This window comes from Gymnodraco acuticeps, unplaced genomic scaffold (genome assembly GCF_902827175.1).
Source record: "Gymnodraco acuticeps unplaced genomic scaffold, fGymAcu1.1, whole genome shotgun sequence".
Taxonomy (NCBI): Eukaryota; Metazoa; Chordata; class Actinopteri; order Perciformes; family Bathydraconidae; genus Gymnodraco; species Gymnodraco acuticeps.
The window spans coordinates 550,249-567,584 of record NW_022991533.1 but is presented as its reverse complement, the minus strand read 5'-3'; the positions used below and the strand labels follow the sequence as shown (position 1 = coordinate 567,584).

Genomic DNA, 17,336 nt, shown 5'->3' with positions numbered 1-17,336 from the left:
TCTCTCTCTCTCTCTCTCTCTCTCTCTCTCTCTCTCTCTCTCTCTCTCTCTCTCTCTCTCTCTCTCTCTCTCTCTCTCTGGAGTTTGTTGGTTGCAGCAGTGTCTCAGTATCTGCTCTCCTGACACACGGAGGCAGTTCTATTCTCTGTCTGTTCTGTCTTTAGTATCTTAACGGTGAGGTGAATGTAAATCTCGGTATGGAGGACCGCGGCTCTAGTTTTCCCCCCCGTCGGAGACACGCAAACTCACCGGACAATTAAGACGTGAAAGGGCACATACCGGCCGGTTGTCAACGGAAAACGCCGCTGCTGTTGTTTTATCACAGTGAGGCTCACTAATGTTTACTTCTTCTTCTTCTTCCTCCTCCTCTTCTTTTTATATCTACGCGTCTTCGAAAACAGATGCCCTGCTCGGGAAGTTACGGGCAAACCGCGGATAAATCCGCCAAGCCGTCTTCCCCAATTTTCAAGAGGAGCTCTCACCCGAAGGTAAAACGGCTCCAAAACTGTTGAATTGATGCTCGATGTTTGTGTTTTTTAGCCCACGTTTCGCCCACTGAATAGACGTGTGTTCACTTATTTAGTGACATATCTTTGAGGAGTGAACATTTCGTCCAAATTGGATGACTCATGCTGAATCCAAATGTTGTTTTGGAGTCAGTAGGCTATTTAACTGAGCCTTTGCGGGTTTAAAAGACATGCAGGCTGTTTCTTGAACATTTGGCCGGATGTCGGGGTTGCAGGTGTGTTAAACAAAACAACAGTGGGCGATCTGTCTGTGTGATGTTGTGATGTGTGACTGAAATGATTCAGCTCCTCCTCCGCGGTTTTCTCAGCAATGTTTCACAGTCAAATAAATGCGTACTGGAGGTTTGGAGTCTTGGCTGGTATGGACATTTTGACTTGTCAGATTGGGTCAATAAGATGTTTATCATAGACCAAAGGGTTGCATGCATTGTGCCACAAAAACAAAAATCACATCAGCAGCCTGTCCTCCAAGAAAAATTCAGAGCCTACACTCCACCAATGTCAGGTGGCCCAAATGAAACTAGAGACTTGTATTATCTCCAATGGTTACTGTTGAACATAAAGAGGCATGCTTTTATTGGTTCAAAACACTCAGATACCCTTGAGATGAGTGAATCAAGTATCTTTTTCTCTACTCTGACAAGAGAATTGTGACAAACAATATCTGTGTTTTATGGGTGATGAAAGACATTGCATTTAGTAGAATGCCAGTTTCTGCAAATAATGAAATATTTGGGTGTCTTTCAAAGGACAAACAATTATAAGAAGGCCACCATGTTCCCACTGGTGCATCCTAACATGAGGCCTACTTCTAGAGATGATGATTTAGCTCAGGATCCCACTCCACTATTCACAAGGTCAGTGAATCCACAAACTCATATGAATCACACAATGTCCACTCAGCAGTCACTCACTTTCCCACAGCAGGGATGAGCAGGGCCAGCTCAAACATATTGAGTATAGAGATACCAGAAAATAAGATATTGATAAAAAAACTGGCAAGCAGAATAAGATAGATCCTGCTGTCACTTTGAAGGAGGCAACACCATTCATTGATCCAGCAGTGCTCGATACTAATCAAGTTAAATCAATAGTATTTTTCCCCCAACAGTTTCATTAAATTAACTCTACTGTAGATGACATAAGACGAGTTGTAATCACTTGATGTACTACAACAGGCGTGGATCTGTTAGTATGTTGCGGTGTCTTTCATTCCATCAAATTAATGGATTTGGGTCTAGCTACCCTTTTAGCGCAGCCTTTTGAGTGACCTGAAAAGCAGCCTAACTGCTGTGTTAGTGGCCTCAATTTGCTTCAGCTGCAAAAAAATGACAGTAAAAAAAGCAGGCCACGCTAAGTCATAGCCATTTATGTCCATCTTCCCGCTCGCTCTCTCATCCACTTTCACACACTCTACCTCTCTCTTCCTCCTGCGAGTATGCACTCACTCAAACTGTGTCTCATCGCATCTCATCATTCTCAGCGGCACTCTGCCCTCTCTGCTTGTCTCTGTCACACACGCACACAAAAAAGAGGCGCACCAGCTAACAGCCATGTTGGACATCATGTGATCAAATCTGTAGAGCACTTCCCTCTTCTGTGCATCATCTCTGTGTCACACTTAGGTTGTCTGTGTTTATTTTTCTTGGTTCATTGTTGACATTCTGCACTTCATCTTGACTTGTTGTTGTGTCCAGTATATTATGACCAGGGCTGCACATAACTGGTGCGCAGGTGCGCATGCGCACCTCCGCCAAAAAAAGAGCACCGGGTAATTTGAAAAAAGGCGCATTTGCGTACCAACATTGAGAGAGGGAGAGAGAAGGGAGAAGAGAAAAGAGAGAAGAGAAGAGAGGAGAGAGAAGAGAGAAGAGAGAAGAGAGAAGAGAGAAAGATATTTGTGAGTTGCATATGAACTCAGGGCCGGCCCGTAGCCCTGGCGTTATAGTTGTTCGCCTAGGGCGCCAGATCTGTGGAGGCGCTGTGCTGGCAGTTCTGGGAGGGAAAAAAACATTTTTGACCGTTGGGGCTCATCCTAATTTTCGGCCTTGATGTAACAATATTCATAATTAAGTAAAGATAAAAAAAAATGCATAAATAAATAAATGTTAAGGTAAAATAAGATATGAATGAACAACACAAATAAAATAAGTTACATTCATTTGTTATTGGCTATGGTAGGTTATTGGTTATGTTCACATACTTATTTGATTACATCCACTTGTCTAAGATGACAACAGAGACTTTCGACCCAAAACCAGCTGTTGACTTGTGGATGCAAGCAGCTAATCGCAGACTCAACCAGAGAGGAAGAAGTAGGTCTACATCATCAGCTACCATGTCTGACAGAGAGGAAGACAGTGAGGAGAACAGTCAGGAGGGTAGTGATGACAGCTTGTAGGATTACTGGTCGTGCTAATGTTGTCTTGTGTTCACCTCTGCATGTGTGTTCAGTGCCGTGTGTCTGGCAAATAAAGTCAAGACCCCCTCAAAAGTTACGGTTTATTTCATTTTAAGGATGAGCACCAAGCAACATCTCCAGGTGCTCCTTTGAGAACAGGGCAAAAAAGTTATGTGCACCCCTGATTATGACCTCTCTTTGACCTTAGAACGAGGTTATCTGTTTGTTTTGGTATATGTTACCAACATATGTGTGTCATGTGACATATTATGGACAGAAAGAAAGAGCACCAGAATTAAACTCCCCAACCCCAGAGGGATACCGAGGGCAGGTCATTATTATTTTCTCTAATGCGCAGTGGCTTCATTTTAGGATGCTATATTGCAGAGGGCCATTTATAATGTATAGAGCAGTCCTGTATTAAATATCTGCAGAGTCGGAGGTGTGTATTCCACCGCTCAGTCAGGGGGCTTGATTACACCATATTGCCTCAATGAAGGAATGAAGGCATTATGAGGATTTGGGGATAAATATTTCGCTCTTGTGTTTCTGCAGATAAAACGTCGCTATGTTGAGTTTTTGGAGTGTGGGTGCAGTCATTATTCATGTTTTAGTGGATGCTTTAATGTTACTGCAGCAAATGTGGGTTAGAATGTTGGCATCTTATAGAAAAAGGTTTAAGACAAAAAGTTGGTGTCACCGTTGCTGAAATCCAAGGATGAAAACATAAAAGGAAGCGTGGGATCATGTATCAACAGACTGAAGCTGCAGAAACAGATAAAGTAGCAGAGGTCTATATTTAAACGGCCTCACTAGAGAGATAAGATGTCGTCATTCCCCACAGTTGGAAACTGTATGCTGAAGAAACCAAATCTTTCATATCGCTGTGTCCTTTTTCTTGTTCTTTATAAAGCTTTTAAAATAGATCACAGCCTCGCATCTATTTGAAATATTGGTACAGGTTGTTTTTTGGATGAAGAGCATTCGGTTTTCATTTGAGAGCTAAAAAAGACATCACATTTGTTTCTTTACTCTCCGTGGCAGGTATAACCAGCAATATCAAAACTGAATAATTCTGACATTGAAAAAGTCACCCCCTTGTTGTTCTCTGGTTGCCACAATTTATTCACCGTTATATAAAAACAATCCCATGGGATATTCGACAACAAGATAACTGTCGTAATTATAAACTATAGTTGATGTGCAAAAAAAAAGTAAACTGCAAGCTAAGTACATTTCAGGAATGTGTTCCTTAAACTACAGCGATTGCAGAACTGAATGAAAGAAATGTTAGTCATTCAGATTAAGTCGTGGCACATTTGGCACCCATCTGCTCATTACTCAAAGTAACACTAAATGTCACAGAATAGTGTGTATTTTAGAAAATGTGCAAGTGTCACTGCTGCAAGTCTCTCTCATCGCTTTGCTTACTTTTCTTACGTTTTCTCTCACCTGTCAGACTTTCACATTTCAGCTGTCATGAGCACAAACTTGCTGAGTTTATCTAAAACCAAAGATTTGTTTGTGCACCCCACCCACTCCCAGCCTTCTATTTTTCAGGCTTGAAATTGCAGCAGTGTATTTTGAGGATAGCTGTCATGCAGTAAGACACTTTTGACATCAATTAAAGCCTCCTCTACGAGTCAAAAACATCCTAATCCTAATTAAACCGTACGTCTCACTTTCCGAAGGTGGCGGGCTTAAGAATGGGTGCCAGTCACTCTTTTCACTTGCCCTGCAGCTAATAGCCATGCTAGCTGGGCTGGACTGGGACACGAGGGTTGGCACAGGTTCAGGCTGGCAAAGGAGTAGCTTTACCACTGAGGCTGTTGTAATTCTGCACACCACATGCCATGCTACCATGGTTGGCGTGATGCTCGTTAGCACTGCAAAAAGGGAGGAATTACAACACACTGGTCGAACTAATAGATTCAGAAAAACTGTGGATTATTAGTACCATTCACTGGCTGTGCTTTCCATTGATTACTCCTCCAGTGTTTGTGCCTAGCAAATATGTCAGGGGAAGATAGCATTTAGTTTGATAAGCATAGTGCGGTAATGCTAATCTTTTCATGAAAATATAAGTTGATGCAATACTGCATTAGCACCCCGATCAGACGTGGTAAAAGAAACACATTTCTCAAATGTTTATCGACCGCATTTTATTCACTGAGGAGATTCTTTACTCCCTGGCTCTTCACATAATATATTCTGTAAACTTAAACTCTGTGGTACTCCGATGATTATTCACTTTTTAATATATCTACCACTTAAAGTTATGCAAAACACCCACCTGAGTTCAACAAATGTTTACCTGGCCCTGGGAGAGATCCAAATGATTCCCAGGTTTTCATACAAATGAAAGCAGTTGTTGTATGCGTTTGCTTTTATGTGTGTGTCTTGATATTGTGATGGACTCAGTTATAGTTGGAGGAAATGTCTAGTGGTCAGTCAGTCCCCAGACTAACCTCCCATTTCTTGGCCGTGAAATGGCTCGATTAAAGCACACACACACACACACACACACACACACACACACACACACACACACACACACACACACACACACACACACACACACACACACACACACACATTAAGCAAATTGAAAAAGGATTAAGATGTGAATGTCAGGTGGTTACTCTATTTGTGTCAGTGCCATCCATGAGATAACTTTAAGCGATTAACAGACCGAATACCCAAAAGAATGCAACGTGTTTTATAGCGTTGGCATCTGGATTAAAATGCTGTGTGCAACGGCAATTATTTTGTGTTTGTCTGGAAAGTGGTGATCGTCAGGAGACTTTTTGTTTTCAGCTTGTTTAGCTGATAGAATATCCTTTTTTATTTGAGGGGAATGTAATTGTTACCTAACAGAGTGTGAGGCAAAACAGTATCATTGAGGCCGATGGCGTGTAAAAAGTCGTTATGACAGATCCATGTTAGGTTTATGTTTGTGTTCTCATGAATATGTGTGTATGTGCCTCTTTGTGTGTCTCGGTGAGCCGTAGTTTGTGTCTGATTGTGATGCAGAAGTCCTTTGAAGTGTAAGAAATGTTTTTCTCTCTTGAGTGAAATTATTTCCTGGTCTTGTCAGCCAATGTAGAAGAAAAAGAAAATCTTTTCAGGAATATTGATGCCTCTTTCATTTTTTCCTCACCCTAATCCTTCCACCTCCCAACCCACCCAGCCCCTTCATCCCCCCCCCTCCACCGAGCCCCCTTATAACAGGGCTGTTCCACACTCAGGCCCCGCATTAAGATGCAGACCCCTCTCTCTCTCCTGCTTTTTCTCTCTGGCCTTAATCCTTTCCTCCTCAGTTCTATGAATGATAGCCTCAGCGACTACCACCCCCCGTGTCTGACAGGCAAAGGCCCGTAGCTAAACATAATGGTGAGAAAATGGCCGCAGTCAGAAGATGTGTCTTGGTGAGAAGAGGTTAAGCTGTCAGCTGCTCAATCATAACAGTGGGAGTGTAGACCCAGGAACCTGACACACAGAAAGGTCCCTGTCAGGCCCACAGCATATGGAGAAAAACACTTTTTTAGCTTTATCTACAGTAATTCATATTGTGATACAAATTTGTGAGGTCAGATTTAGTTGATGAATGTGGTTGATTGTCTGTTGTCTTTGAAGTGATCGGATCCAGGTCTGTTTCAGATTTGATGTGCGAGTCGAGTTTTTACGTACATACAAGATGAGCTTTTGTTTGTGTACCATTTGAATCTAATTAGTGCAAACTTCGGTTTCCTCCGAAGAACATGAGTAACCACTGTCTGCCTTAGATTACTTTTTAACTCTAAGATTACTTTAATTCTTAACTGAGTTTTGTTCTATAGCCTGCTAAAATGAAATGTCATTCCACATTTTAAATCTTGTATAAAGACTTACAGAAACACTCTAGCACATAACCCACTGTGTTGTTGTCATGCTTCTCCACTCTTTATGCCAAGCTAAGCTAACCTTCTCCTGGCCATACTGTAGCTTCAGCCCTTTCTTCTTTGAACCACCACACACACTTTCGCTGATAACTTTGGCTACTGCTGCCCACTCAGTTTTCTAACAGCATGAGAGAATTGTTTGTTATTAGTAGTGAGACCACTTCCCAGCTGGACAGAGAATCTCACTGAGATGCAAGACCCCCCACTAGAGAAGCAAGTGGAAAAATAAAATTAGAAGACACACGGACAAGCAGAAAGGAGGCCCACCTCTGTGTTCAATTGTCCTTTGTTTACTCTACTCACAAAGCCTCTGTAATCATCTCTCCCTCTCTCTTTAAAACACCCACACACACACACATACACACACATACACATACACACGCTGTGTTAAAAGGAATAGATTCACTTAGATTCTCTGTGAATTCTGCATAATAATGGTATCTGGGTTTCCTGTGTAATGCAGGTGGAGAAGTTATTAGCTTGTGACATTTTGTTTCACTTTTTTACATTTTATTACAATAGTTTGCTCACACATACTCAATCTACACATACGTTAGTCAAGATTAAAGGTGGGGTAGGTAAGTTTCAGAAACCGGCTCGAGTGCACTACAATTTGAAAGTACACAGCCGAAAAGGATCCGCCCCTTCCTTCAGACTTCCTGACAGAGCACCTCCTCCAACACACATGAACGCGCACATGACGTCAGCAGACTGGTGAAAGTGGCCGCCTGTTGCTGGCGAGTCATTGAAGTACTGCTGCAATGCACGCCCAATGACGGCACGCCCAATGAGGGCACGAGATACATTTGTGCGTACACGAGATGGAAGGCTGACAGACAAGGCGGCAATCGGTTGTACTTTTTACAGTATTACGGCTTCCACAGATGACATTTTTTTATAGATTTTTTGTCAAAGCACTTAAGATATTCATTGCTATCGGGATGTTAAGAGCATTCCATGGAATATAACAAAAAGTGTATCTCGAGCCGGTTTCTCAAACTTACCTACCCCACCTTTAACTGGATATGTTTGCAGTATTTGAAAAGGTGGGTGGTAAAACGTTTTGGTTTGTGATACCTTTATAATTTTCCTCCCTCACAGTAACCCATTAACAACCTGCTGTTTTTGTTGTTAAAATAATAAGGCGCTGCATTGTCAGTTTAATGTGATCTGTATATTTAGAGAATCCCTAAAAAGTTACAAATAAAACTTGTCTGAGGTGGTTTATGAGATCAAATGTAATGGCAGGGTGTAATGGTTTTTGTTCATGATTTTTAAGAATTATAAAAAAGAAATTGATCTTTGCCGATTTCTATCTCTGGTCATCTAAGTTTGGTTTTATTGCCCAACAAATGCAAAGATATTTCATAAATTCTTGTTGACTTTGGTTTAGAACAGCTAAAGACTTCACTGGTAAGAATTAGTAAAACTTTTTCTTTTTTTTTTTTTAATTAAAAGCTCAAGCAAAAAATACAATGCGTGCCTCGGTAAGCCAAGATTCATAATTGCAGTGTTACAGCGGGCTGATTTTCTTTCACAAATTGAGTATTAACTGATACGGCATTCAGCACAGGAGGAATAACGCAGCGTGCCACAAATGAATGATTTTGGAGAGACGGAAGGAACCAGGCTGCATGTGAATACAGAGAGTTTGCTTTCGCTCACTAATTGCCTGACATGTTGCTGACTTTGATTGCACGCTGCTGTTTGCTGTGACACCAAGACGTCACTAATAGAGGAGACATGACTGTGTCACTTTGTTCAGACCTCTTCGGTTGCATCTGATTAGTTTGTGCAGCCCCTGAGAATGAAGTATTGTCTCCTCTATGATTAGAACCAGTGTGCATGTGGAGATGGTCACTTATATTATATTTGAAGTGTTTGTTTGTTTGTACCTAAGACTCTGCACATACAGTATGTCAGGGCGGACGCATGTATGCACACTGCATATTAATTGGTACCGTGTGATTGTTCCAAACGATCTTTATTATACATGGCTTCCTCTTTCTTATTTTTCAGTTTTTTAAAGCATGCAAACAAACATCAAATTGCTATTTTCACAATATGCAATATCCATGAAATTGCAGACTATAATAATCAACCGAAGAAATACGTTTCACTTCGCAGAGTTGTTATCTACAGGAGTTATTTATATGGTTTGATTTGTATGATTGCTTCAATTGGAGACAAAAAAGAGTCTTCCCAGTCTCTGCCTTATGGTTTTATTGTTTATTTATTGTGATTATGCTAATTAGTCCATCTGCGATCTTGTTGACGGTTTAGATTTGTTATGAATTCTTCTCTGCATTTGTGAACACTTTGTTATGCCCTGTGTTTGAAATATAAATAAACCTGCCCTGGCTTACGACATGAGTTGTTTTGGAGTAATTACTGGAGTCCTCGGTAGCGCTGACCTGTGGGTGACTCATAAAGGATATCTCAGTGAGTTAGAAAGAAAGAAAACAGGAAAGGAGAAAAGTGGGGATTGTGGACGTAAATAGAGACAGGGCAACTGCCAGGTTCAGATGCCAGAGAGAGTGCTAAAGCTCAGGAGACACAAACATACACATAATGTGGTGTATTAGCTTTAATACATCTATAAATAGTGCCTTTGAACTGTGACTACAAAGAGATCCCCACACAATTGATGTCAAGCTCTCATCCTCTCACATGTTGTTCTCGGTCACTGTCAATCAATGCTTTGTTGGTTTTCTTCTCTTTACAGAGACAGTTCTTTCACTCACTAACCAAACTACCATTTTACAATGTTAACAGAAGATGTCCCTTTAAACTTGTGTTAAAGTGAAACATTAATAATAGTTAGCTTTAACTGTGTGGCAGTGTTTATTATGCATAATTCACAAGTATAAATAAGTTTGTGTATGCATCTCTCTATATATCGACGTGTATAAACATGCCTGTCCGCAGGATTTAACTTAAAATGTTATAAAAGAAAGGAAACTTGCAAATGGATAATTTGACTAAATACTAGATAATACTACAATTATTATTTATACCTTGTTACCTCTTTTGCTGATAAATAAATAAAGATATATCTGAATAAGCAAATGACATATCAGCCTGTAGTCTTATGGAAATGGACCAAATGTTTCCTCGATGACGATGTTGTTCAAGGGGAAAGCATGCACTCCTCTCTAACCAGCCTTCAACAGACCATTGATTTCCATTTTAAAGGGAAACACTATGACATGTTGTAATATTAGGCTTTCTGATGTGACCTAGACATTTTTAATTTGTATTAAGAGAGAGAGATCTAGTGAAGACACCAGCCATAACTTTGCAGTAACCCAGAAGTCATCCAACCATTCATTATCTCAGAGTGTAACCTTAGAGTTGCATCACTCAGTGTTTATCCAGTCACAGAAGATTAACAAGGCTGTGTATGCCGGTCAAATGATAAGCAGGTCTTGATTGAAAGGCCTCAAGCGACCTTAGTTTATCTTAGTAGAGTGCAACTAATCATATCATCCTTTTGTTTTGCACCGTCACAGTAGTTTAGCACCAGAAAGTGAATTAATGCTAACCTTCCCTGCTCGCTCTCGTCGGGCTGTCATTGACAACTTGTCGGCACTTTTGAGAAGTTGTGAAGGAAAGAATAAGCCCTTTCGGCACTAGAGCACTTATCCTATTAAACCAGATTTTTACAGCAACGAACGACAGAAGTGAACAATGAAGATGAATATAATCTAAATACAATATTTTCAGGTTCTTGTCCTGAAGCAATCAACCAATTATTTGATAGAACCCACTTTTGTCTCAATACGTTAATACATTACACTATTTGTTGTTTTTCTGTTCTGAGCTGCAGAAGCTAAGGGTGCATACTGTAATTTATGTTTTCATTTAACAATGTAAAACAAAACCGAGTAGAAAACGAGACTGATGTTACTGAAATGATGCTTTGTGAAGTAAATATACATTACGTGGGAGTAGTAGGTTGACCAGAAAGAAATGAGTTAAAGCTCACAGTGTAAGAGACCAAACAACTACTGGATACATTATCGGGACGGGTGGCGCAGTGGTCTGTGCATCCGATCATCAGGGGGCGTGCTGGGGAACTCCAGTTCGAAACCCGCTCCTGCCGCCACTGCGTCAGGCCGTTGTGTCCTTGGGCAAGACACTTCACCCGGATTTGCTCCTGTGGGTAATGTCCACAGTACATGTATAATACCAATGTGTACTTGTAAAAGCGCCTCGATGACCTCGAGGCGTGAAGATGGACGATGTGACGCAGTGCGCTGTGCAATGATCATCAGATCAAGGGATGAAACCCGCCGCTGCTGCGTCTGTAAAGCCGGTGTGTCCTTGGGCAAGACACTTCACCTGAACTTGCTCCTGTGGGTATTGTCCACAGTATCTGACCATTGCATGTATAATATATGTGTAATGTGTGTATATGTAAAGCGATTTGAGTCATTGAAAAAGCGCTATAATAAATGTAAGGAATTATTATTACATGTCACACTCTGAAGCAGCCAAACCTTACAGTGGATTCTTAAAAATGCATAACTAGTGAACCGATGCCAGAGACAGATCTATGCCAGTTAAAATCCAGCCTGCTGCATTCTGTACTGTGTCAGGGGAATAAATTAGTCATACAATACCATTCTCCACCATAGTGAGTATTTGAATGCAACTCTCACAAGTCATAACCTAGCCCTATTATGTAAAGTGTATTCTTCATTTCTCCTTGGCATTCAAAAACGTAATCCACTCATCATTTGCTTTCAGGACAGCCGTATTATAGCTCATATTGAATACCAATGCCCTTTTGCGAAACATTTGTATTTTACATTGTGAAATGTCATAAAAAAGCAATGATTAAAACAACTGTTGAGAAGCTGTTATGTATGTTACCTTGTGGCTCTGTAAAAAGAGGTATCGGAAGCCATCGGCTATTGTCTGAAAAACATTTCTGAATTCACAAGATAAATTCGATTGAAGAGGGCCTTCTTGTGAAACAATCATTCATAGACGTTGTCTGTCCACTCCAAATCCAATGTCTGAGGTTGCTCATCGGACTGTAACAAAGATCAACGCACAGAAATTAACGTCTTGACCACAAAAAAAAAACCCAGAAGTATTGACCGTTGCCCCTGAGTCTAATCATCATCATACCAACAGTTCAGATATGAAACTAAAACAGCGTACAAATACTTAACATTATAACCTTCATAATGGTAGAGTTGATTGCAGGTTGGTTAAATATAACTGCATTCACTTAGCTAAGTGAACCTTATAATTGAGCAAATGAGAGTACATGCCTCTACATTTCAACATTGACATTTTGCCCCTGCTTTTGAGAATCTCATGCTATTAAATGTGCTGTCATGCAATCTGCTGCTCACAGATAACATAGCATGTGCGGGAGAAGAAAAATGTAACCACCGAGCATATCATAAACCTTTTAAGTGCTGCTTGATCTATGCTTTATGTTTTGCTACAATAATAATGCACTATGGTAGCTGTCATTTTAAACTGGCCCCATTGATCATTGGATAAAGAGGCCCACTTAATAGACCACTCTGATACACATGTATTCATTCCTTTTGCCAATGACTGCAAGGCATTTGCAATATTATTAATATAATGTCAGTGTATTCTTTGTTGCTATCTCATATGAATTAAGTAACCTCCATATTAAGTGCGTGTGACCTCATTTTTTTTCTTTGCTCATTGTATGTGTGGGCTTTGCATGCGTACCAGCTACATACAGCCAGCTCATAGAGCAAGTTAATGCCATTACAGCGCAGATTATAATGAAATTGTGGACATGAGCATTCGTTTAAACAATGAAAAAACAAAGATAAATGCTTTCAGGGCAAAAGGTTTGTAATCTTTATAAATGGTTGTGTTTCCACTGAATCATTCCACATTGCACCCATAATCGCTGGCACCATGTTGAATGCACATCATGTGAATGCATTTGAAATGAAACAGGGATATTGCAATGTAAGGTGTAGCACTTGCTGCATGACTGGTGGTCTCCATCAGTCGAGCTACCAGTCATGCACCGTGTCCCATCAATGGCGCCTCACATTGTTCGCTCTCTGTGACAGGCCAACAAAGAAAGAGAGAGAGATTGGTTGGGGGAATGATGCTAAATCACAAGTGTGGTGAATCAATTGACTTCAGAAGGGGAACAACACTGAATCCATCCACTACAGCACTTAGTGTGGAAAACAGCTTGAATTGACTGAGCTGTGTGTGTGTGGTGTGTGGTGTGTTGTGGTGTGTGTGTGTGTGTGTGTGTGTGTGTGTGTGTGTGGTGTGTGTGTGTGTGTGTGTGTGTGTGTGTGTGTGTGTGTGTGTGTGTGTGTGTGTGTGTGTGTGTGTGTGTGTGTGTGTGTGGTGTGTGTGTGTGTGTGTGTGTGTGTGTGTGTGTGTGTTAGTGTGTGTGTGTGTGTGTGTGTGTGTGTGTGTGTGTGTGTGTGTGTGTGTGTGGTGTGTGTACCTGATTTGTGTTTTTGTGTCAGTTTTATGTTTCAAATTTCCACCGGTGTGTGTGTTTTTATATCTCTTTTCTGTCACAGGACTACACGTCTAAAGCCATGCTACTGCCTCTGGGAGGCTGGGGTTTTGACACTGATGCGTTGAGCTAAATGCGACTTCACGCTAACATTCTAAAAATAACACTGAGTACTGCTGTAAGCATAATGTTGGACATTTTGCAATCTCAGTTAAGCATAACAGGGTAAAAGTTGCTAAGTCCGGCAGTGGCTCAGTCAGTAGGGGCTTGGACTGGGACCTGTAGGGTTGCCGGTTCAAGTCCCCGAACAGACTTAAAGTATAGAGTGTGGACTGCTACTTGGAGATGCCCCAGTTCACCTCCTGCTCTGCCGTGGTGCCCATGAGCAAGGCACCGAACCCACTCCCATCCCATTGCTCCCCGGGCGCTGTACAATAGCTGCCCACTGCTCCTAGTACTAGACTCCTGGTACTAGGATGGGTTAAATGCAGAGAACACATTTCACTGTGTGCTGTGTGCTCTGCATGTGTGACCATTAAAGAGGGTTTCATCCCTCCCAGTTCTTCTTCTTCTAATTTTGTACTCAACACCACGTTCAACTGAGGCTGGTGTGAATACCATTTGTTTTCCAGTAAACTGGTTATAAACAACATTTTGTACACATTGCGTTTTGGACTTAATGAAAAAGAAAATATAAAAAACAAGAAATATTTTCCTGGCAGATAAAGTGGCAACGACAGTTTTCACCATGACAGCACCTGTTTTTCTCAGAGGAATTGTGATACATGTGATACAATGTGAGTGTCACCTGTAGCAGGATGTTCATTGTTGCCTTAAGGCTGTTTCATATTGACAGACATGTGTCTTCCTCCTCCCGTGGGGACAAGTGCCTGTCCTTGAGTGAATTCCCCTGCACTGAATCTCATGTCATCTTGACCGGCAGTCTTTGGCTACAGCAGCCGCACTGCCTCAAGGTATTGGATGCAGCAAAACTGTTGTAATATTTTAAACACATTTAAAAGTACACAAATGGATATTTTTCTTTTCACAATTGGAGCATATCTATCAGTGCCCAGCAGCAGAGTAATGACCAATAAGTTAATCACGTTAAATCCCCGAGGTGAGGGTTTCCATTAACTGAGCCATGCAGCGACAATGTGGTGCAGTGCATTTTTATATTAATTGTAATGATATAATTATCCTGATGGATGGCCAATATGCAAACTTAATAAAGTGTACTGAAATTAGTTTTGAATTAGTAACTCACTAAAGATGGTTGCCTTTATTACATGGACAGGTTTAATAGAAAGGAGGAGAATCAGTTTACCGTCGTGCAGGGCAGGAAGTGCTAAGGTTTCAGACCGTCCCGAAAAATGGATGACTACTGTTTTAAGATCTGTGACCAGAGGCTCCTCTAGACTACTAGGGTTAGTGCTTTGGTCAATCTACTGACTTATTTAACATCTCACAGGTCATGTCATGTGACCAAGGTTATATTCACACTTAGTAAATCCTGCTGAGCCATCTGGACCCCCACTGTGTGTGTCCAAGATGCTGTCGACCTTCACAACTGCAGTACACTCTGCACTTGTCCAAGGCTGTTAGCCCGGCCACATGAGCCCATGCATATTTGATGCAAAACCTCACTCGACATCTCTAAAGTATACACCAAAAGGTAGGCCTTCTGACACACCCCCTCAAATAAGGCATATCGATGCTTTTGTGTCTAAAGCTTTTTGTGCATGTCGCTTTTGTGCAATGTATTGCCGCCTCTGATGTTCTTAAAGGACAGAGCAAATGTAGGCCTCAAGTTCCTCGTGCTTTAAATAGGCCAACTGATGACCTAATTGCTAGCACTGCTGTCAGTGGAAATGGGAACGGTGCTCCGATGAGGAGAAGAGGGGACAAGAGGAAATATATGCTTATAGATGAAGAAGACAAGTAATGGATGAAAGAAATAATGAAGTCAATCATGGAGGTGTGGTGGACAGTGGATGACTTGTCTTTAAAATTGCCACACACTGCATTCACACATACGGATGTGCACACAGATACACTCGGAGGCCAGAAATAGCCAGGCTATTTCGACGCTACCTCAGTCAAATTGACTTGAGGAGGAAACTGTTCTGCAGTTAATCTGCAGCCTTGACAGAAGGACAGGTTTGGTTAGGGAGAATAGATAAGAACTGTTAGAGCCTGATGGTGAACTGGTACTCCTCTGATGATAGACAGGCAGCATGTAGTGTGTGTGTGTGTAGTCGTCAAGGGAGAGGACAGAAGAAGGGATGTACACTTGCATGTTTATGTGCGTCCTTGCCTGGGTGCATGAAGTGTGTGCCTATATGTTGACAGTTGAGCTTTTTGACTTGGATGTTCCAATTTGGCTGATAGGCAGCTATCAAATGTGGATTATTTTGAAGTGCAAAGCTTTGATTTGCTCAGATGATCCATGCTCTGTTCGGAGCAAGCTAATGCTACGCTGCTCCGAGGTCAGCTTCTGTCTCTTTTAATGCTATTGCTTTATTCCTGCTCTGTTCTCTCTGCAATCTCTCTGCTTTTCTGCTTCTCCTATCCCTTTCTCTGCACCCTCATCCCCTTTGTTCTCCCTCCCTTCCTGCAGCTGCCACTGTCCTTGTTTTTGACCCATATAATGACCTGGACCATGTCCTGACAACACAAGGAACCATCAGATTTTATTTCTACACTAGCTCCACTGTGCCATCGGCAATGCGGTAAACATGTGGGAGTTGTATGGTTTAACAAGACTGGATTTCATCATTGCTGACTCGTATAAGTCCAAAACATGGATGTTTTCTATGAACATATTGCACATTCTTGGCCGGATTTTTTGGTAAATTTTTCTTTCAAAAAATGTCCCCCAAAATGAAAGTTTGAAAATGATTCACCTCATCTTCGAGTTATTTCAGCTCTGCTGCTCTAACATTTGGATATGGCAGGATAATCATGCCAGGGACAGTTACTCGAGAGAATACATAAACAATTTACACTGATGTGACTACGTTTTTCTTCTGCAGGATATCGGGAACTAGCCTGCAACAAACTCAACTTGCATACATGCCATAGCTGGGGATTTGTATGTTAAATAAGAAGAGGAATACAAAAAGTGCTGTGAGATTCTTCACTGAGGCTCACCTACTTTTTATTCTCTTTGTTGTCATTGTTCTTACAGCAATTGAGTTTGTTCTTTCAAAATGATACCAAGAAGAATAATGTATTCAGAAGAAAAGTTACACACTCAAAGCAAACTCCTCACAACAACTGCAGAGAGAGGACTCAACTTCTCAGCGTGACAACTGCAACAGGATTAGCAAATTGCTGTGACAGTCTGACATTTGAACCCTGGGGTAGAGCTAGCTGTTGAAGTTAGGCCGTTGATCGTTGCTAGTGATGGGGTCCTGACAGTGCCTGTTGGTATTATTATAAATGTTTGTGCTGCACAAACCGTATCTCTGCGAGAGCTTGTGTCACGCTTTTTTCACAGAGGGCAGATTTAAGAAGGATTGGCGGTTAATCCTTTAGGGGTTGCCCATGCTTGTAGATAATGGCTCACTTCAGTTGCAGCACTGACACTGCAGGCTTCAGGTAGAAATATTTACTAAAATGTGTGGCAGAAACGTTTGACCACCAGGTAGTGAGTGATGTTTTGTAAATACTTTTTACCATCAACTGTCTAACATTTTATTCGGTTTGAACAACATATTAAATATGTCTACTTCACCAGTGGCGAGCCGTGACTTTTAAACCTAGGCCCTCTGACCCCACCTTCCCTTGAAAAAAAGAGTTATTACGTCACAGCGTAGACTTCAGCAGAATATCAAAACAGCGCCCCGGGTGCAAAACGCATTAATGACAGCGACCCTCTACCACACAAAACAACACCATTTATATAAACACCTATCATGACAGGGCACCCACAGCCAAGTAACAATTACAAATGAATTAAGTCGGCACGGCGG

The 17,336-nt window shown here is 41.4% G+C and overlaps 1 protein-coding gene across 8 annotated transcripts in view; it reads left to right on the top strand.

Moving 5' to 3' along the window:
• Window positions 1-94: 94 nt before the first annotated feature.
• The window catches only part of dlgap4b (discs, large (Drosophila) homolog-associated protein 4b), a 116,545-nt gene continuing 99,303 nt past the window's right edge, over window positions 95-17,336 (top strand). For 3 of the 8 annotated variants that reach the window (XM_034197126.1, XM_034197123.1, XM_034197122.1), the window contains exon 1: window positions 96-488. The gene's annotated coding sequence lies outside the window, so the exon portion shown is untranslated. Of the gene's footprint in view, window positions 489-1,366; window positions 1,385-17,336 lie in introns of those variants that run through there. The other 5 variants (XM_034197127.1, XM_034197128.1, XM_034197129.1 and 2 more) reach the window with 4 other exon arrangements.